A 22,098-nucleotide genomic window follows, 5' to 3' on the forward strand; every position below is an offset into this window, starting at 1 on the left:
CCTCATGAGAAAAGCAACAGACTAGAGAATAGGATACTTTAATTCCACAGGTACACTGAGGTGGGAGGGTCATGTGTGACATCTAGAAGATTTTGGTAAGAGAGGGCTGCTGAGATTCATAGGACCAGGAAGGAGGACACCAAAGAGGAAACAGCATAGGGTGCAGGGTGGGCAGTGGAGAGGGCGAGGAGTAGCTGCCCTAAGTGTGAGACTTTGGGGTAAACAATATCCAATGCCACTGTAGGAAGTTTTGCCATGGGAAAAGCTGCACAAACCCTATATCATACCTTCATGAAATCTTTAAAATATAAATTGGTGAAATGCACTTTTGAATGTAACACATACAGTGAATGTCTGTTGAACTCAGTAATGTGAACTATTTCCCTGCTCTAGAGCTACCTAAAATTAGTCACTTACTGTTCTTCACTCCTGCATGTTTCTACAGCATGCATCACACTACATTTTATTTTTGGTATTTATTTTTAATTTTACAAATGTTATATTATGATATGAGAAATAATGCTGAAGTTAACTTTTACCATCACTCACATACCTTGTTCTTTCCCCACAAGGAGCTACTATTATCAGTTCATGTATACATTTCTGACTTCTTACTATGAATTTATACACACACATACCCCTGTAAATATCTTGATTTGTTTTTATAGATATTTTAAAATATAAGATATCTAGTGAATATGTTCTACAAACCCAAAGAAACTTTTGTCCTATTCACTCAAATTCTTGCATAGTATTACAATGTAGTTTATTTAGCCATTACTGATGGAAGAACATTGGTTTGTTTCTCTAGTTTATCTAATGCAAACAATTCTGCTGTAAAATAATGAAATGGCCTTCTGTATACTTGTGCAGGTATTTTTCTAGAGCAGATACCAAAAGCTGGTTCCAGAAGAATATGCACCTATTTTTAATAATGCTATTTACTACAAAATTTCCTTATACAGTGGCTATAACAATTTTTTATCTATCAGTAGTGTAAGTGCTCACCTACTTCCTCTTATTCTTTTCAATACTTAACATCCTTATTATATACTACATTTTAAAAAGAACATTCTCTATTTTATTTATTAACATATGCCCTGTGCCTAACATATTTTGGTTATTGGGTGTTTATTAAATACTTGTTGAATAAATTAATACATTTATAAATGTGAGAAGACTACTGTGAAAGGATCAAAGGCATACTGATAATGTCTTTCATGCATTCTTAGAATCACTACAGTTAGTCTAGGAACAAATATTAATAAAATGACTAAATATATCTGGAATATAGATACGTATCATATTTTTTAAATTGGATAATTGAAATAGTATAAATATCAGAACATATAAATACTCACATTTGCCAAAAACCTGTGATTCCACAATTAAAAAAATGATATTTGGATCCTGAAAATAAGACAGCACTATTATAGGAAATCAAATATTACAGAGAAGTAGATTTTCTGAGTCCAAGGTCATAAAAAACACTGAAATTAATTGGATAATAACTCTAATGTTTGACGATCCTTATAGACCTCGTTCTTAAGAAAACAGTTCAAAAATTAAAATTGCGGCTTCCCTGGTGGCGCTGTGGTTGAGAGTCCGCCTGCCGATGCAGGGGACACGGGTTCGTGCCCCGATCTAGGAAGATCCCACATGCCGCGGAGCGGCTGGGCCCGTGAGCCATGGCCGCTGAGCCTGTGCGTCTGGAGCCTGTGCTCCTCAACGGGAGAGGCCACAACAGTGAGAGGCCCGCGTACCGCAAAACAAAAACAAAAATTAAAACTGAATTCCAATTGAGGAAGGGTATGACACTTGAGATAGAGTTTTTAAGTGTCAGGTTATGCTTTCTTTAAATTCCTCAGTGTTTTCTATTAAAAATTAAGCAAGAGAGGAATTCTAAAGATTAATTAAATCTACTGGTCAATAAACTGCTTTGACTCCTAAATATTAAACTATTGTTCTTTGATTATGTCAATAAGCAGATGACTCAAGTAATTATATTCTTATGGAATTCAAAATGGCAGAAGATTTCAGTTAAGAGTTACCCTGGGTCACAAATATCACGCGTTTTAAAAAAAGTTTCATACAAATAAGTGGCAGATAGCTATTTACAAAGAGAGCATCAGCACAAGGGGGAAGCAATTATCCATAGAAATTTTTATATGTTGACATCAATTCATACCTAATTACCTGAAAACAGAAATCAACTCAAAGTCTGTGCCATTAATTGACTAGCTTTCCTGAGTTTCAGCTATAGTGAAAATCTTGAAAAGAACATAACTCTCTGCCTGTCAGCTACTGTAAGAACATATCCCCAAGGAGCCCATTTAGTACTTTAAAAATGTTCTCCATGCAGAGATTTCCTTTTTTACATAGGCACTTATATCTTTAATTCTTACAAGTCCCTGAAGATTAAGAGAAGGTTAATACTTTCATCTGAGATGATGGCCTAGTGCTACTGAGGTTTTGATTTTACAACTGAGCTTCTCACCTGAAGCAGCATTTGTTTTATTTTTCATGGCATAAAAGATTTGTTTCATATTTACAGATAGGGATACTAAAGTAACCCTCCATTTTCTTCTTGCAATACTCCTTTTTTAAACTTGGAAACTAGGCTTTCCTTTTGATGCATACTTTTAATTCCCAGTAGTAATAAATGCAATAATACAATATATATAGGCTTCGGAGGCAGTATACATATCTTAATGGAAATGCTGGAATAGCTGGGTTCACTACTTATGCAGACAATTTCAAAATTGCTGACATACTGAAACCATGTTGTCCACCAGATAGAAATTCATAATTTTTGTCCATGACTGAATTGTAATGTAGCCTGTATTTGGCCACAGTGTTACTACTATCTTCAGAAGTCTACTCCATCCTTTTTCTTTCAACAAAACTCATCATAGGCAAATGGGTTTCTAAATCATCTAGTAGGTATCAAGTTATAGAGATGTGGACTTGGCTTCTTTGAATAAATTTAAAGATTACCCAATTCTCTTGCCACACACTCACACACATTGTTTACTTTGCTAACCTCATCTTAATCCAACATTGCTAAAATTAATTATAAAACTGATTTACTTGCATGGCAAAATGTTAATATACCATGGAATATATAGGTTATCAAAATACATACATAAACATGATTGCAAGAAATTGGTAGAATATTTCACTATTACATAGAAGAAATAGATATTTCAAGTACTATTTCTCCATTTCCACATATATTTTCACATTCTTCATGCTTCATATGTAATTCAGGTAAGTAACAGATTATACTTCAAATATAGAGGTAACTTTAAATGGATTACATATGCAGGTGGTTGTTAAATAGTTCTTTCCTTGAATCTCACTACATTAAAAAAAAATCTAGGAACACATGAAAATCCACTTACATTTAAAAAACATTAGATATACCCTGCTATTTGAAATTTTTGCCTTTAAAACTATATTCAATTGATCTCATAATTCGATGTAGATAACTTTAAGAAATAGTTTTATCAGTCATAAAGTTTCTGAATATAATAAATAACTCATGCACCTGTTTTGAGTACTTTCTTGTCTTTAATTAAACAAATGTTAATTAATAGTCCAATATTTATTCTTAAGTAAGACTAATAAATACAATAGAGTTATTTCATGAGAGATGATTGTGGAAAAAATGAGAGTGGTAAATTGTGAGCTGACATCTTGTCATGCTCACAAAATTCATAGCAAATGGATAAAAGCCTTTTCCAAGTCCTAACAAAAGGGAGAGTAAAACTGCTTCTTTTTCATATAGAAGAAAACATTTATTTTATTTGTATCAATTTATTAAGGGGTTCCTTCTACTTTTACATTTTGCCAACTCCAGTGCAAAGGTCAGGAAACTTATTTGGACTTGTACACCCTATTCTACATATATATATATATATATATATATATATATATATATATTCATATATATATTCATATATATATTCTATATATGAATAGTTCTATGTTAATGTCACTTGCCATATAACACTTTATGTGTTTTCAAGGTGGCTTCTTTTTTTTTTCAATTATTTTGTGAGCTACTTGGAGCCAGGAACCTAGTTTTAGGCTGGAGAGGGGAGTAGGAGTCAGATGGTGTTGACCTTTTCAGCCCCCTTCAGGTGGTTAGAGTTATTCTAAGAGCAAAGGGGATAGATTAGAATAGGTTAATTAGAAAAGTTAACTGAGCTATCCAATCTGATTTTCAATTAAGAAAGTTCAATTCAGCTACAAGGAAATATGTGACCTACCTAATCTAAAAATAAATTGTTAAATGAATGCTGGTATTTAATAAATATCTGTAATATGTATGAAAATTGATAACAAAACTATAAAAGTAGTAAACAAGTTTTAGATTGGTAAAAATAATCAGAAATTAGAAAAATAAATTTTTCTAATAAGCCTTTAATTAACATATATTTTTTCTTATAGTACTCATAGGTTAACTAACTCATGGAGATGACTGCATCTCTGGGTTAAATAACAGGTGGTAATTCAGTAAAATAAAATTATACCTAATTATTTGGCTCTGAGGATACCATTATCATTGTCACTACAAAGCAATATTAAGCTCTGCATCAGAAAGTCAGTCTCAATTTTATGTTAAAATGTCAATCTATTTCTGCTGGATCACTGTACTTCTCTTTATGGGAAAGTTCCATAGTTGGGCTTTAGTATTAGAAAGTGTCCTTCAATTTGTATTATATTTATAGTAAACTAAATACAGTAATATTAAAACTAATATTTTCTTTGGTAATTTATGAGCTACATTAACTCTATTTTTCCATTAACATTCCATTAGAGAAATTATTTTCTCTTTAGCTTTAAAGCAGAATGGGTAAGATCAAATATGCTTTCTAAAGGTGTGACCACAGAGAATACTCCTTTGATCCTCACAGAGCAGTTGGCCCAGATTTATGTGTAGAGTGGCCAATCAATGAATTTATTTTGATATTCAACTCATTTTAATTGTACACAATCCTTAAATGATAAAAGAATTGTAGTAACTGATTAAAAAGTTGTATTTTTCATAAGCCCCAATCATTCTATTTACATTAACTTAAAATTTGTTACTGTGCTGTTCTATTTCATACTAAATGTCACTTTTGAATAATATATGTTCTCCAGAGTCAGCAGTTCAAAATTCCAGTTAGAGCAATTAAGCTGTTCTAGCTCCAGTGGTAAAGAAATAAATACTACAGCATCATTTCTTGAAGGATGGTAGTAAATGGACACAGTCATCAGAAATCACCTGATATGCTTGTTAAAAAGCAAAATTCTGCACCTCAGCAAAGGCCTCCTGAGTCAGCATCTGTGGTGTGTGGAGTCTGTGATGTACATTTTAACAGAGTCTATAAATATCAGTTGTAATAATGGAATAGAACTTTACCAGTATTAATAGATATTTCCTTAAGAGTAGGTGATATTATAATAATTATCTAACCTTTCTTCCCCTAATATGATTCTTATTTTGAACCTCATTTGATTTATTATCTACATCAGAAATGAACCTTCTGTTTACCACCTCCTCTGTATGGTCCTTTTAACTCTCTCTCATACTTCCCCAAGCCATTCTCTATTTTGAAAAGAAGGTATGGTAGGTAGAAAAATGGTCCCACAAAGACATCCATGTTTTGATCCCTGGAACCTGTGAATACAGGTTACAGAACTAAAGGGACCTTGCAGAAATGATTAATGTTAAAGACTCTGAGATGAGATTATCTTGTATTATCCAAGCAGGCCTAATCTAATCACATGAACAAATGAAAGCAAAGGAGCTTTACCAGAAATGGTCAGAGAGGGAGAAGTATCTATGGAAGAAAGGCATAAGGATGCATCTGCACATTGCAAATGGCATTATTTCGTTCCTTTTTATGGCCGAGTAGTATTCCATTGTATACACGTACCACATCTTCTTTCTCCATTCATCTGTTGATGGACATTTAGGTTGTTTCCACGTCTTGGCTATTATGAATAGTGTTGCTATGAAAATAGGGGTGTATGTATCTTTTTGAATTACAGTTTTGTCTGGATATATACCCAGGAGTGGGATTGTTGGATCATATGGTAATTCTATTTGTAGTTTTCTGAGGAACCTCCATACTGTTTTCCATAGTTACTGTACCAAATTACATTACCACCAACAGTGTAGGAGGGTTCCCTTTTCTCCACACCTTCTCCAGCATTTGTTATTTGTAGACTTTATCACAGCCATTCTGACTGGTGTGAAGTGGTATCTCATTGTAGTTTTGATTTGCATTTCTCTAATAATTAGTGATGAACTATATCCAATAGCCTGTGATAAACCATAATGGAAAAGAATATTAAAAAGAATGTATATATATACATATATATATATACACACATATATATATATATATATATATATATATATATATATATATATATATATACATATATATATGTAAAACTGAGTCACTTTGCTATACAGTGATTTCCAAGTTTGATAAAGGAATAGGGTTGGGGAGACCAACAAGTTAACCATGAAGTGCAATGCATTGTGATTATCCTGTGATAAAGGATCAAAATAGATCTGTGAGAAAATAAATCATAGCATTTTACGTTCTGGGTGAAAAAGTGAAGCTGGGCTTGTGTGAGAGATTGTGAGATTTTATTTGTTTGTATAAGGGTTTGGTTAAAGTATTCCCAGTCAGAAAGAGCAGCATGAATAAAAGCACAGTGACTGCACAGCCTGTATGACTGAATTTGAAGGTAATAAGGAAAGAATTTTGAAGGTGATCATAAGGCAAGGATATTGTTTTTGTTTTAAACAAACAACATATATATGTATATGGCTATATGTATATATTATACATATAAAATTAGATGTTTTTATTCTGGTATGGAAAATGAAGTCCAAAGAGATTAGTGTAAAGGTGGTACATGTGAAAAAGTTTATTGTAATAATTCAGCAATAAGACAAAATTAGAACAGAGGCTATAAAAGTGGAAGAAAAGACACAGAATAAGATAAATTCTGGGGTATCATGGGTTTGGTGATTAATGTGTAGGAAGTGTGGGAGACATAAAAATGACTCCCAGTTTTCTGGCATATGTGACTGAAATGTATGTACTCTAAAAAAAGCAGCAAATGATGGAGGAGTAAATTTTTTTTGGACATTGTGCCAGGGGCATCTAATTGGCAATGTCCAGCAGAAGAAGGTTAGAAACAGATGAACAAAGCTCAGGAAAGATACTGGGATTAAGAATTCAGGTTTTATTCACTTTATTTTTTTTTTTGGCCATGCTGTGTGGCTTGTGGGATTTTAGTTCCCTGACCAGGGATTGAACCTGGGCCACAGCAGTGAAAGTGCTGAGTCCTAACCACAGGACCACCAGGGAATTCCCTTTATTCACTTTTTAAACCAAGCTCAAAGGAGACTATTAGTTCTTTAATATTTTCAGATTTTTCAAATTGAAGAATAGTTAATTCACAATGTTGTATTAGTTTCAAGTGTACAGCAAGTGATTCAGTTATACGTATATATACAGACATATATATATATATATATATATATACACACATTCTTTTTCAGATTTTTCTCATTATAGGTTATTACAAGATATTAATATAGTTCCCTGTGCTATACAGTAGGTCCTTGTTGTTTTACTACTATCCCTTTTGGTAATAATCAGTTTGTTTTTTATCTCTGTGAGTCTATTTCTGTTTTGTAGGTAAGTTCATTTGTATAATTTTTTTTTTTTTAGATTCCACATATAAGTGATATCACACGATATTTGTCTTTGACTTACTTCACTTAGTATGATAATCTCTACTGTGTGGCAAAGGATTACTTGTGCAATTAAAAATAGTAAAAATCAAACAAATAAAACAAGAGGTCATTTCTTTCTGAGATATTTTTCAAAACAGTCTAATGATATGGGTTATGCCAGTCCTTGACACCCTCATTTTCATTTCCATTCTACACCACTTTGATTTCTAGGCATTGACTGCCTTTTGCAGTTATCAATTCTCTATGTTTATCACCATAGCAGTTTATATCATAATCTTTAATAAACATTAAATCCATAGAAGATAAATGTAGGGTATTTTCATACAAGGTACTTTGCCATCAAATCTGCTTTATTTGGTGGAAGCAAACAGAATCCAGCACAAGGTATATAGCTACTTGGCCTTTGCTTAATTAAAAAAAAAAAAAAGTATGAAAGTTGAATTACCCTGCCTGCAATATGTGCATAAATGGCTCTGAATATGGGTAGTTATGTTGTGTGACTTTGAAAGTATTTTCACTATAGCTAGAGAGGCCTGTTTGTAGGAAGTATTTAATGCCTTTTGTTTCATGCTCCACTTGAACAACTGAAGAGACTGAGCAATCTTGAGACCATGTGTTTCAATACTCAGTGGAGAGAGTAGATAATCAATTCAGGAAGATGCTTAAGAAATTGACAGTTTAAGCTTGACCAAAAAGAAGCATGACTTTTTTTTTAAGTCAAAAGGGGTGTTCAGAAGCAAAAACAAACAAAGGAAGAAATTAAATAATGTTTCATATAAGGCAGATGCTGATCAGGTTAAGAAGTTAAAACCAAACAGAAAGAAAGCCAGTATAATTTAGGTAAGGTAACCACAACATCTACTTAGCTTTTCTTTTATGAATAACTAATTCAAAAATGATCAAAGTAACACATACCAGATACTAAAGATTCTCTTCAGTAACTTAATCATACAATTTGAATAATACCAACAAAAATAACAATAAACCTATGCCAAACACTGACTCAATTAGGTATAATCATTATCTCATATTTTAAAAAAGAGATTAAGTTTTCCAGAATATCTGCTTAAACCAGTTAATTCAGAAGTCATGAAGGAGTACTTTCATGTTAATATCTACATGAATGAATCTTTGATAAAATATAGTTTATTTCTTGTCATCTTTCCCCCATAGTTTTTCATAGAGAGTTAGGAAGGACATCATAAACATTTATGGAAATATATATTAGCACTAACATAGTACACAGCACATAATAGATATTCAATAAATATTGTTTGAATGGATCAGTGAAAAATAGGGTACAATTGATAGAAATTAAAATAAGTTGTTCTTTGAGATTTATATCAAATAAAATGGTTTCTTTTATTTTTTGTCCCTTGAGAGAGCAAAACAATGGTTATTAACACACTGTCATTAATAACTACATTTTAAGAACTCTCAGGTTGTGGTTTAAAGTATTTAAGTACACAGTCTCACCTATTCACGGCCCTCACTTTGTCTCTAAACAGAAAAACATTAAAATAACGCAAATTGTTTTTTAAAAAGGTGGAAAGACCCTTGGTTTTGATAAATAACTGAATTTCACTTGATTATTCCTAGTTGTTATTCCATGTTCAGGTGAAAACTATGACTAGGATCCTTCTTGGCCAAAAGCATCCATCTATCACATACCTGCATGCAAGTAAGCATAAACGTTCTTCAAAAAATGGCATGGAGACCAAACTTTGTGTACTATCTTTCTGTGAAAATAATTTATCAGCATTAAATTCATTGTAGGAAGTGTCTCACAAATAGATGTGATGTATTAACATATTCCTAATTTCATCTGAATACTTATGAAGTCATTTTGGCATAAATTGCTCCCCAAAGGAGAGTTTTTGAATTCAAGTAAGAGTTGAGAAATTAGCAGTGCTTTATATATTTTATTTTGGCTCTGTAAAAAATAAGAATTAATTAATAGCTTTGTTTATATACTACAGTCAGATAAATCACTTCACACTTGTGCTTCCTACTTTCTGGCCTCCTTTCATTTCCAGTGTCCAGTACCTTGCATTATGCCCTAGTTCCTTGCAGCATCCCACCTGGTCTTGTGCCAATGCCTTTCTCCATGGGCAGTGCTACAACAATAAAGAGTAATGGTTAAAAACCTGAAGTGAGAGTCAGCATGGGTAGGTCCAAATAAATGGAGTTGCCTTTTTGTTTTGTTTATAGTTTCTTTTGCTATGCAAAACTTGTAAGTTTGATTAGGTCCCTTTGTTTATTAATACTTTTATTTTTATTGCCTTGGTAGACTGACCTAAGAAAACATTGTTACAATTTATGTCAGAGAATGTTTTGCCTATGTTCTCTTCTAGGAGTTCTATGGTGCCTTGTTTATATTTAAGTCTTTAAGACATTTTGAATTTATTTATGTGTGTGGTGTGAGGGAGTATTCTAACTTCACTGATTCACATGTGGTTGTCCAGCTTTCCTAACACCACTTGCTGAAGAGACTGTCTTTTCTCCACTGTATATTATAGCCTCCTTTGTCATAGATTAATTGACCATAGGAGTGTGGGTTTATGGGCTCTCTATTCTGTTCCATTGATCCATATGTCTTTGTGCCAATACCATGCTGTTTTGATTACTGTGGCTTTGTAGTATTGTCTGAAGATGGGGAAGGTTATGCCTCCTGCTTTGTTCTTTTTCCTCAGGATTGCTTGGGCAATTCTGCGTCTTTTATGTTTCCATATAAATTTTAGGATTATTTTTTCTAGTTCTGTGAAAAACCTCAAGGGTAATTTGATAGGGATCACATTAAATAGGTAGACTGCTTTGGGTAGTAGGGCCATTTTGACAATATTAATTCTTCCAATCTGAGAGCATGGGATATATTTCCATTTCTTTGAATCAGTTTCCAGTATCAATATTTTACAGTTATCAGCATATAAGTCTTTCACCTACTTGGTCAGGTTTATTCCTAAATATTTTTTTGGATGCAACTTTAAAAAGGATTTTTTTTAAACTTTCCCTTTCTGACATATCATTGTTCATGTAAAGAAATGCAACTGATTTCTGTATGTTAATCTTGTATCCTGCTACCTTTCTGAATTCATTTATCAGTTCTAGCAGTTTTTGTGTGGATTCTTTAGGGTTTTCTATATAGAATATCATGTCATCTGCATATAGTGACAATTTTACCTCTTTCCTTCCAATTTGGGTACATTTTACTTCTTTTATTTGTCTGATTGCTGTGGCTAGGACTTCCAATTCTATGTTGAATAGAAGTGGTGAGAGTGGGCATCCTTGTCTTGTTCCAGATTTTAGCAGGAAGGCTTTCAGCTTTCCATCAGTGAATATTATGCTGGCTGTGAGTTTGTCATGATCAGCTTTGATTATGTTGAGATATGGTCCCTCCGTACCCACTTTGGTAAGAGTTTTTATCATGAATGGATGTTGAATTTTCTCAAATGTTTTTTTTTTTTTTGCATCTATTGAGATGATCATGTGGTTTTTACCTTTTCTTTTCTTGATGTGGTTTATCACATTGATTGATATGCATATGTTGAACTATCCTTGACCCTGGGATGAATCAAACTTGGTCATGGTGTATGATCATTTTTATGTGTTGTTGGATTTGTTTTGCTAATATTTTGTTGAGAATTTTTGCATCTATATTCATCAAAGATATTGGCCTGTAATTTTCTTTCTTGGTAAGTGCCTTTGTCTGAATGTGGTATCAGGGTAATGACAGCTTCACAGAATGACTTTGGGAGTGTTCCTTCCTTTTCAATCTTTTGGAAGAGTTTGACATGGATTTGTGTAAGTCCTTCTTTGTATATTTAGTAGAATTCCCCAGTGAAGCCACCTGGTCCTGGACTTTTGTTTGTAGGGAGTGTTAATAATGTAATAAACAGTGTAATAGATTCTATTTCACTTCTAGTGATCAATCTGTTCAAATTATCTGTTCCTTCTTGATTCAGTTTTGGTGAACTGTATATTTCTAGAAACTTGTCCATTTCTTCTAGGTTGTCCAATTTGTTGTCATATAATTGCTCATCATATTCTTTGTTAATTTTGTTTACTCTTCCAAAGAACCAGCTCTTGGTTTTATTGACTTTTTTCTATTGTTTTTTAATCTCTATTTTATTTATTACTTCTCTGATTATTATTTCCTTCCTTCTGATGACTTTAGTTTTTGATTGTTCTTTTTTTTCTAATTACTTTAGGTGGTAGCTTAGGTTGTTTATTGGAGATTTTTTGTTTTTTGAGGAAGGCCTGCATCACTATGAACTTCCCACTAAGAACTGCTTTTCCTGTATCCCATAGATTTTGTATCATTGTGTTTTCATTGTCATTTGTCTCAAAGTATTTTTTAATTTCCTCTTTGATTGCATTGCTAACCCACTGGTTTTTCAGTAGCCTGTTGTTTAGTCTCCATGTAACTGTTTCTTTTTTTTTATTTTCTCATTTCTTTTTCTGTGGTTGATTTCTAGTTTCATGCTGTTGTGGTCAGAAAAGATGCTTGAAATAATTTATATCTTCTTAAATTTGTTGAGGCTTATTTTGTTTCCTAACATGTGGTCAATCCTAGAGAATCTTCCATGTGCACCTGAAAAGAATGTGTACTCTGGTTTTCTTGGATGTAATATCCTGAAAATATCAATGAAGTCTAACTGTTCTATTGTATCACTTAGGGTCTCTGTTTCCTCTTAAAAGGCAAGTCCTGTTATCTCTATTGATTTTCTGTCTAGAGTATCTGTCCATTGATGTGAGTTGGGTGTTAAAATCTCCTACTATGATTGTATTCCCATCAATTTCTCCCTTTATGTCAGTTAGTATTTGTTTTATATGTTTGGGTACTTCTATATTTGGTGCATATATATTAATGAGTGTAATATCCTCTTTTATTAATACTTTTATCATTATATAGTGTCTTTCTTTATCTTTCTTTATGGCCTGTGTTTTAAAGTCTGTTTTGTCTGATATGAGTGTTGCTACCACCAGTTTTTTGACATTTCTGCTTGCATGAAATATCTTTTTCCATCCTTTCACTTTCAATCTATATGTGTCCTCATCCTAAAGTGGGTCTCTTGTAGGCAGCATATTGTAGGCTCTTATTTTATTATCCAATCTGCCACTCTATGCCTTTTGATTGGAACATGTAGTCTATTGACTTTTAAGGTAGTTATTGATAGATACATAGTTATTGCCATTTTAAACCTTGTTTTCCAGTTGTATTTTTTTTCTATGTTCCTTTCTTTTTCATTTTGTGGTTTGATGGTTTTCTTTTGTATTATGTCTGTGTTTTTGTGAAATTATTGTGTTTTTGAATTGGGTAACATAAAAACACATTACCCTGTTTTTCAAGTATGTTAAACCCTTCCTATATCTACTTGCTTTAGACTGGTAGTCATATAGACTCAAACACATTTTAAAAAATCTACCCTCCACATTTTATGATTTTTTGATGTCCACTTTTACACCTTTATGTTTATCTTTTTTGCTGTTCATTGTGGTTATTTCTTTCACAAAAATTTTTTGATTTTTAAAAAAATATCTGTGTTCTGGCTTATTTAAGTGATTTACATTACATTTGGGATTTTCTCTTTCCTACAGATTTTTGCTTCTTTTCTATTTAGAGAAGACCTTTTAGTGTTTCTTTTAGAATAAGTTTAGTATTGCTGTATTCTTTTAGTTTTTCCTTGTCTGAGAAATTCTTTTTCTATCCTTCTATTCTAAGTGATAATCTTGCTGGGTAGAGAATCCTAGGTTGCAGGTTTTTCCCTTTCAGGCCTTTGAATATATCTTGCACTCCTTCTGGCTTGCATTGTGTCTGTAGAGAAATCAGCTGATAGCCTTTTGGGGGTTCCTTTGAAATTATTTTTTTTCTCTTGCTGCCTTTAAAATCCTCTCTTTAACTTTTGCCATTTTAATTACAATATGTCTTGTTATAGGTCTGTTTGGGTTCATCTTTTGGGGGACCCTCTGTACTTCCCATACACAGATATCTGTTTTCTTCTTCCAATTTGGGAAGTTTTCAGTTATAATTTCTTCAAATACATTTTTGATATCCTTTTCTCTTTCTTCTCCTTCTGGGATCCCTATTATGTGTAGATTGGCAAATGTTATATTATCTCATAGTTCTCTTGTATTGTTTTTCTTTCATTTGTCTTTCTGTCTGCTGTTCTGATTGGATGATTTCCATTATTCTATCTTCCAGATCACTTATCATTCTCCTGCATTATTCAATTTGCTATTTATCGCCCTTAGCTTGGTTTTCGTCTTGGCAAATGAGTTGCCTAAGTTTTCTTGGTTCCTCTTTATAGTTTCTCATTCCTTTTTATAGTAATCTGCTTTTCTATCAATAGCCTTTCTTAATTCCTTCAGTATTTTCATTTCCTCCTTTTTGAACTTGGTATCTATTAGACTGAAAAGCTCTCTTTCATTGTTTGCTCTTTCAGGGGAATTTTCTTGATATTTTAATTGGGAGTGGTTCCTCTTCTTCTTCATTTTACTTATATTTCACTGAGTCTATGAGTTTGGGGGAAACAGTTATCCATTGTGGTCTTGGAGGGCTGCTTTTATGTGCGAGCATCCCTGTGTAGCATGAGTGGCTTTAATATTTTTGGTGTGAGGGCTGCTTTTAGTATGGATGCCTGCTGCATCTTTCCTCAGTGTATGCTGACCTTTATTTATCTCCTTGATCGTGGGTGTGACTGGTGGTGTTGTTACCAAAGCCTGCACTGGATACTAAATGGAGTCTCCTCTTTGCTCTGTTGTTGTCACAGTCCTGCCAGGGGCAGGGTCTGCTCCTTAGTTGTTGGAGTAGAAGCCCCCAGATCCATTTCTGAGCTGCGGTGTGACGTAGGTGAGATTGGAGCACTCCTCTTGTGAGAGGAGCCACTGAGTAATCCTCTGCTCTCCACAGAGGACTGCATTCTGTGGTGTTGCCTGTCACCCATTGCACAGGCTCACAAAGTGCACTGTTGTTGGCACTGCCCTTGGCCCTGCCTCAACCATAGGAATGCAGGCAATCGGCCCTGGTGTCCCTCAGATGCTGTGTTTACAAATCCACCAGAGATTGTAGGTGTATTTCCACTGAAGTCAGGTACCACGACAGCAGTCATGCACCTGGACCTGCCTTGGGAGCTATGGAAGCAGCACAGACCCTGGCATGACCTCCACATATTCGTGCCCACTCAGCCTATGGGTGCTAATGCTAGACTTGCCTCAGCCACAGGAGTACCTGTAGTCCACTGGGATGTCCGGCAGAAAGCCCCAGAGGCTGTAAACCTGTGGATCACACACCTGTAGGGAGAAGGCTCAGATTTCATCCCTGCTTCCTAAGTCACATGGTCCCTGGGAATCAGCTCAGATTTCAGCCCTGCCTCTGCATGTGGGCAACCAACAGGCATGTGCAGGATTCCAGAGCTCATATAGGTGGTGCTGTGCTGGCTGAGAGTGTGCTGAGGAAAAGGCTGCTATGGGGGGCTCTTTCCTTCCTTTCATGCGCCTGTTAACAATGGTGCTTCCCTTCCTTGATGGGCCTGGTCTTCTTCGATGTACACCCCTAGATGCAGCCTGTATCACACTGCAGCCACTTCAGGCTGTCTCCACACAGTCAATCCCAGTCCTTTCCCTAGGTCTGTCCTCTGAAACCCAAGTTTCAGCACTGAGCCTTTGCCCACACTAGCAGATGCACGTCTTGGACTGGGGAGTGCAGGGAGGTGGCAGGGACCTTCTGTGTGGTACTGCCTGCGGCAAACTGGCTTCTGCACTCTCCTTTGAGTCTCTGAAGTTACGTTTTTGTCCCAGATGACCTCCCCACTGGTGAAGGGGTTTCCCTGGGTGTGGGAACCTTTCATCTTTCATAGCTCTCTCCCAGGGGTGCAGGTCCCATCCAGATTCCTCTTTTTATTTCTTGTCTTTCATCCTGCCTAGTTAGGTGGAGACCTTTCTTGCAATTTTGGCTGTCTGAGATCTTCTGCCAGTGTTCAGTAGGCATTCTGTGAGAACTGTTCCACATGTAGATGCATTTTTGATGTATTTGTGGGAGGAGGTGAGCTCCACACCCTCTTATTCCACCATCTTGATTGGAGTCCCCTTTGACATCTTATCTGATTTAACCACTTGGTCACACGATGATTTATCCTCTGAAGACAGACCAGAATATTGCTGCCTTGTACAGAGGGGTAATGAAATCACACTAGTTTAACAAAATAAGATTTTAATTGGTTATTTTAGCAAGTTATTTTACAGAGAGAAAAGACGGCTGGTTCTGCCACAGAAGTGTCAGATAATATTTGTGGCAATGTGCATCAAAGCTACAAAATACATATAATATAGCTAGAGTTATCATTTTAATTTATACATCAGATTATGTTGCTTTCCTGCTTTACCCCAACTTGAGATAAAAATCAAAGCTCCTTATTCTGGTTTTCAAAGTCCTTACATGCCCATAGCTCTTGGATCTCATCTGTTCCATTTTCTTTCTTACTTGCCACTCTATCTTCATGCTGGAAACACTGGTTTTCCTTCTGTTTCAAAACCAACAAGCTCATTTTTATCACAGGGCTCCTAGTTTGGACTTTCTTTTTCCTAATCTTCACTTGTCTGACTCTGAGTCATTCACATCTTTGCTAAAAATGGACTTCAAATGAGAGACCTCTCCTAACCACTCCCATCACTAGAATCTACAAGCCATGGAAGCAATACCTTGGCTGCCTTTTCTCTAAGGTATCCCCAACATCTTGATTAGTTCACTCTGTACACTAGACACTCAATACATTATTTGTTGAGTAGTGGAATAATCACTTACTATGTGATAGTCTCTGTGCTGCTAGTGACATACAGCATTTCATTCAGTCTTCCTAACAACCCTACCAGGTAAATATTATTATTATGATTTATAACTAGTAAGCGCCCAGATTCACCATCTGGTGTGTCTGGCTCCAGAACTCTTATTTTTTCACTAACCTACTAGCAACGATGAATGAAAACTTGAGCACTGTGAGTACTATTATCATCTCCACTTTCATGTCATATTATACAGATGTCTATTGAAGCAATTGTAACTTTAAAGCATATTTACAGGGACTTCCCTCATGGTGCAGTGGTTAAGAATCCTCCTGCCAATGCAGAGGACTGGGGTTTGAGCCCTGGTCCGGGAAGATCCCACATGCTGTGGAGCAACGAAACCCGTGTACCACAACTACCGAGCCTGTGGTCTAGAGCCCATGAGCCACAACTACTGAGCTCACGTCCCACAACTACTGAAGCCCATGTGCCTAGAGCCCGTGCTCTGCAACAAAGAGAAGCCACCGCAATGAGAAGCCTGTGCACTGCAACAAAGAGTAGCCCCTGCTCGCTACAACTAGGGAAAGCCTGTGCATAGCAATGAAGACCCAGCACAGCCAAAATAAATAAATTAATTAAGTAAATAAATTTATTTAAAAAACATATTTACATGTTGATTTTCCACATGTGACTATGAGTTCCTTGGGAGTAATGACTGTGCCTTATTTATCTATATAACTCTTATGCCTGGAACATAGATTTGCAATGAATATTTGTTGAAGAAATAGATGAATTTAGACAATTTCTATTACTAAAATGAGATCTTTTTGTTGAATTTATGTATTGAAGAGAGCTTTATAATACAATGAATTTTTTTAACCAAGTAACTTTTGAATCAGAAATCTTATGCACTTAAGATGTATAAACTTCTCCATATTGAAAATTGGTTGAGTAAGTTGATGTACTTTATATAAAGGATTTATGGTTTTCAAGACAGTTATTCTTTTAAAGATTTTTCATTCTCTGAGACATGTTTATAATAATTACTGGTATTCGATAACAATGTTTCTTCATAAAGGTATAAGGACACTTTGTATTATCTGCTATGTAAACATTTTTGGCAAAATTGCTTTTGTTCACTAATTTCTAGAAACTATTTTATTATGTAGTATTTTGCTTTCTGTGTCATAGCTGTAAACAGCAGAGGATTTAGTGTGAGAGAGAGTGTGAGTGCCACTACAATGATACCTCCATCTGTAATTTAAAGAACATAGATATGTCCCTCCATCATTCTTTTCACTGACTCTGTGGAAATCTCAGCCTCAGCCTGTAACTTCTTTTTTTCTGACTTCAACCATTATCTTTTCTGAAATGTTCAACTTTTTCCTACATCATTTACTTTCACCTTTCTATGAATCCCTTTTTATTATGTAGAATTTGCTTTGCCATGTAGTATTTTCCATCTTTCTCAAAATTCTACTTCAGAATAAGTATAGAGTAAAATTTTTCTCTCTAAAAATTCAATACTTTCACTTTACTATGGACTTGTTTACTATGGCTTAGTCCTATTGATCTGACTGATCCCCCTTTCCTTCTTAACTTAACTTCCTCACTTTGGTCTATTAGCATTCTCAATTCCCATCCTATCCACCCTATGAAATGGATATTTCATAAGGGTTATATAAGATGATATGGTAGACTGCCAAATTTCTAATTGTGTATAGAGTAGCTTAAATGTACATGACCCATTATTACTCTATGACAAATAAAATCTCATCTGCTTTGTTAAGTCTTGCCTGATTTGTCACATCACGTTCTTTCAACCTTGTCAAATACTATTGAGTTCATATTTTTAAATACATTTGGTGTGCACACACACACATACAGGCACACACACTTTGCATAGTTAAAAGTCTTATCACCTCAAATTTACAGTTCCTTAATGGTTCTATTAGAATAAATTCATTAAGTTTTTTTATTATTGAAATATATGAGCATGATTTTCAGAAAAATCAAGTGGTATAGAAAGTCCTATAAGGACAATAAAATCTCTTGTCTCATCTTTCCTTAACCAAGTCTTCTCTAGGGGCAACTATGCTTGCAAAAAATATTACTTAAACCCCATATCCTGTCACCCAAATTTCATAATCATCAAGAATTTACCATACTACTTATATATTCCCCTTCTTTTGCTCCTCCTGTCTCAGCTGGATTATATTTAAAAGCAAAGCCCAGACATAATGTTATCTCATCATTTTTATACATCAGTCTGTACAAGGAATTAAGGATCAATTTCTTTAAAAGTAAGTAAATTTTCACCATCTAATATGATGCCCTTATCTTACCTACACAGTTAATTCCTTGATTGCATCTAATATCCAGCCCATATTCTTATTTTCCTGTTTATCTCAAAATGATTTTTTTTCCCTAAAAAGGCTGTTTGAATCAGAATCTAAACAGGATACATATATTACATATTACATATAGTTTTTTTGTGACTTCAGAAGTTACTAGGGACAAAGAATGTTCTGATGATATAATTAGTGGTTTTAGTCTTAAATTTATGTTCTTTTCACTGAATTATCTTTTTTCCTTGTGGTATTTTTTTTCTGATATTCTTTTAATATTATGTTACAGGTTTTCCTCAAAAGTCTGGTGCCTATTTGTTCATATTTTAGAATAAAGCAATAGAAAATTGACTGGGACTCTGGACATGGTAGGAGTTTGTCAATTAGAGGTTTTATTTGAGGCTGTATGTTGGGAGAATTTTGGCCTGAAGTAACACAATAATTAAATAAAATGCCTTAAACAATGTGGAACAACTAGAAATATGAAGGTAGGTTATTCCAGGGTTAATTCATAAGTTCATTGATGCTATTTAGGGAAGAGGTCATAGGCTTAGCCCTTAGTCCCAAAAGGCTGTGGCAATTCCAGGTATCCTAGGTAGACATGACAAATATGATAAAGAAAAAAGATGTTTTCTCCTAACACTCTTTACTTTAGTGAGAAAAACCTTCCCCAGAAGTCTCTCAAGACTTCCTCCCATCCAACTTATCAGGGCTGGGTCAAATGCTCATGACCTAGATATAAGGGATTCTTCAAAAGTGAGTATTTGGCACTTTTACCTGTGATGGTGACAGCCATCTCTTCCAATAAGGAAAAGTGTGGGGGTTGACATAGGTGACATTTGGGTTAATAACCCAAGCAGCTGTCACATGGGGGTGAGGAACGAACTAATATTATGGAACTTCCAGGTATTTTTGTTTCATGAATCTCCTTGGAGTTTGGCTAAATTCATTGGTTCCTTTTTGGCTTTGTTTCTGTGAACATTTTGGGATCTACTGATGGCCTTTCCCCACTACCTCCATCAATGTGGATTTATATTTTTTAATTATTTGAATATCATTTTTAGGGTTTTGGAAGAAGAGATTAATGTGTGAATTCAGTCTATCATCTTGACCTGAAAGTTTAAAATTCAAATTCAACAGGAGTTTTAATTACCAACCTACCTTTCAAGTCACAATTAAGGAGGAAATTATGAGTTTATTACATTCTGCTACTTTTCCATAGACAACATCTCTCAGAAACTTCCTTCAAAAATTCAACAAAGATTTGTGGAAGTCGTTGTTCATTTCATACTTGAATCCTATATCCTTCTAAATTTTTTCTTGACAATATGAAATATCACAGCCAAAATAATTTCTACTACCTGTTGTTTTATTTGTCAATAATTTTCCCTTCAGACCCTTATTTCTTTCTGCATTAATTTACGCATATTGAATTCATAGACCTCCACCAGTTTGTTCCCACAGAAATCACCCCTCTTAATCCCACATCTTTTTATCTAAAATAGTGAACTTTCTCTTTTCTTTTTCTAGACACACTTCAGATTTTCCTTTGTAATACAACAGATCATTTTATGAATTCCAGGTCATTTAAAACACTCTGTTTAAAGATCAGTTACTTATTTTTCTGAGCTTTATTTTTACAATGTAGACTACAGGTTTTAAAAGAAGAAATCTATTCAGTATAAAAAATGAAAATTCAGTTCTTTCATTCTTTATCCTATAAACTCATGGCATGTAGCATATTCATCTAGAGACATCTTAACTTAAACCTAAAAGAGATGCACTTAAATATTTATTCAGCCCAAATATTTGTAATTTATTATAATACCTACTGCATTAATGGTACTCCTCTATGAAAAATCATGATGCTTTTTGATAAAGGACAATTTAGTCCAAGCTCAACATCTTACCTCTGCATAAATGTTTCAGGTTTCTAGATGCATTCACAGCAGAAAGTATAACATTTCTATACCCATAAGTAAGCACTAAAAATAAATAATAAGTTCAACCTCTTTTTAAGTTAGGAAACTCACTTTGTACTTTATAACATTATTTTTGCCATTTTCTTCAAACAGGTAAAGGATGTTTTCATCACTATTTCTCTCTGTAAATACTAAGTTGAAAATTTAAGTATATAAATTGTTTAATAAATTTAATCTTTTCTGGTACATGGTGATAATGTCCATCACAACTTGAATGTTGAAATATATATATATAGTCAATTTCTATACATACTTAAGTAATACTAGTGATTACTTGGAAACTAAGAAATACCAGACACACAAACATTTTGTAAGTTGAAACTATATGACATTTACATGAATAGTCTTCAACTTTTAAATTTTCCTATATTTATGAAATATGCTAGTTAATAGTTTCTCTAAAATAAAATTAAAAATGAGGAATTTAATGATAAAATAGTTGTAAACACAAATATTTAAATTAAAAGGTATAATAAAAATCTAAAGTTATTTTTGATGACAGAGAAAATGTCTTCCATCTGAACTTTCTTTAAATATATAAATCTTATTTTTCCTTTTCATATTTAAGTTAATCTAATTTTGCATAAACAACAAAACACATTCCTTTCAAATAGACAACTTTGATTTAGACTCTTAAATTAATGTACTTACTAAATAAAACGCAAGATTCATGCCAAACTTCAATCAGAAAGTCCAATACGCAGTTGTATATTTTTGTATATGTTGTTCACTTATCACATAATATCCATGTCACTATTTAAACCATTAACCCCATAATCATTGCTTTAAGTTACAGCCTTTGAAGGTGAAATTTCCATATAGAGGAAGAGTTTTATAGCAGCAAATAATAAACAGATTCTAATATTTCTAAGAATAGAGTCCACATTTTCTTTATGTCCTGTAATCCACTGCTTCTTGCTTGTCACTTGTCTTTACTTTGTGGCTGTCCAAGACACACTGAAGTGTTATGTTTATGATGCAATATATATACTCTTCAAGAATTTTCCATACCTTCTAAACATAGATTTTACAAAACTGAATGACTATAAAGTAACTCTATTGATGAGACATCAGTATTTACTAACTCTAAATAAAGGAAATATTTTGCTCTCCAAATACAGATATAAATCCAGAAGAAACTTGCTGAGTGTTGAAAAGGGCACATATATTCAAATGAAAATTTTATCTTTCCTGAATAAGAGAGCTGTCTTCT

The 22,098-nt window shown here is 34.0% G+C and overlaps 1 protein-coding gene and 1 non-coding gene across 4 annotated transcripts in view; both read right to left on the bottom strand.

The window, feature by feature from the left end:
• Window positions 1-22,098, bottom strand: part of GRIA4 (glutamate ionotropic receptor AMPA type subunit 4) — a 520,203-nt gene that overhangs the window by 452,729 nt on the left and 45,376 nt on the right. The window lies entirely within an intron of this gene.
• On the bottom strand, window positions 7,314-7,385 carry TRNAE-UUC (transfer RNA glutamic acid (anticodon UUC)). Its single transcript has one exon. It is a non-coding gene; the product is annotated as a tRNA-Glu (tRNA).

This window comes from Phocoena phocoena, chromosome 8 (assembly GCF_963924675.1).
Source record: "Phocoena phocoena chromosome 8, mPhoPho1.1, whole genome shotgun sequence".
NCBI lineage: Eukaryota > Metazoa > Chordata > Mammalia > Artiodactyla > Phocoenidae > Phocoena > Phocoena phocoena.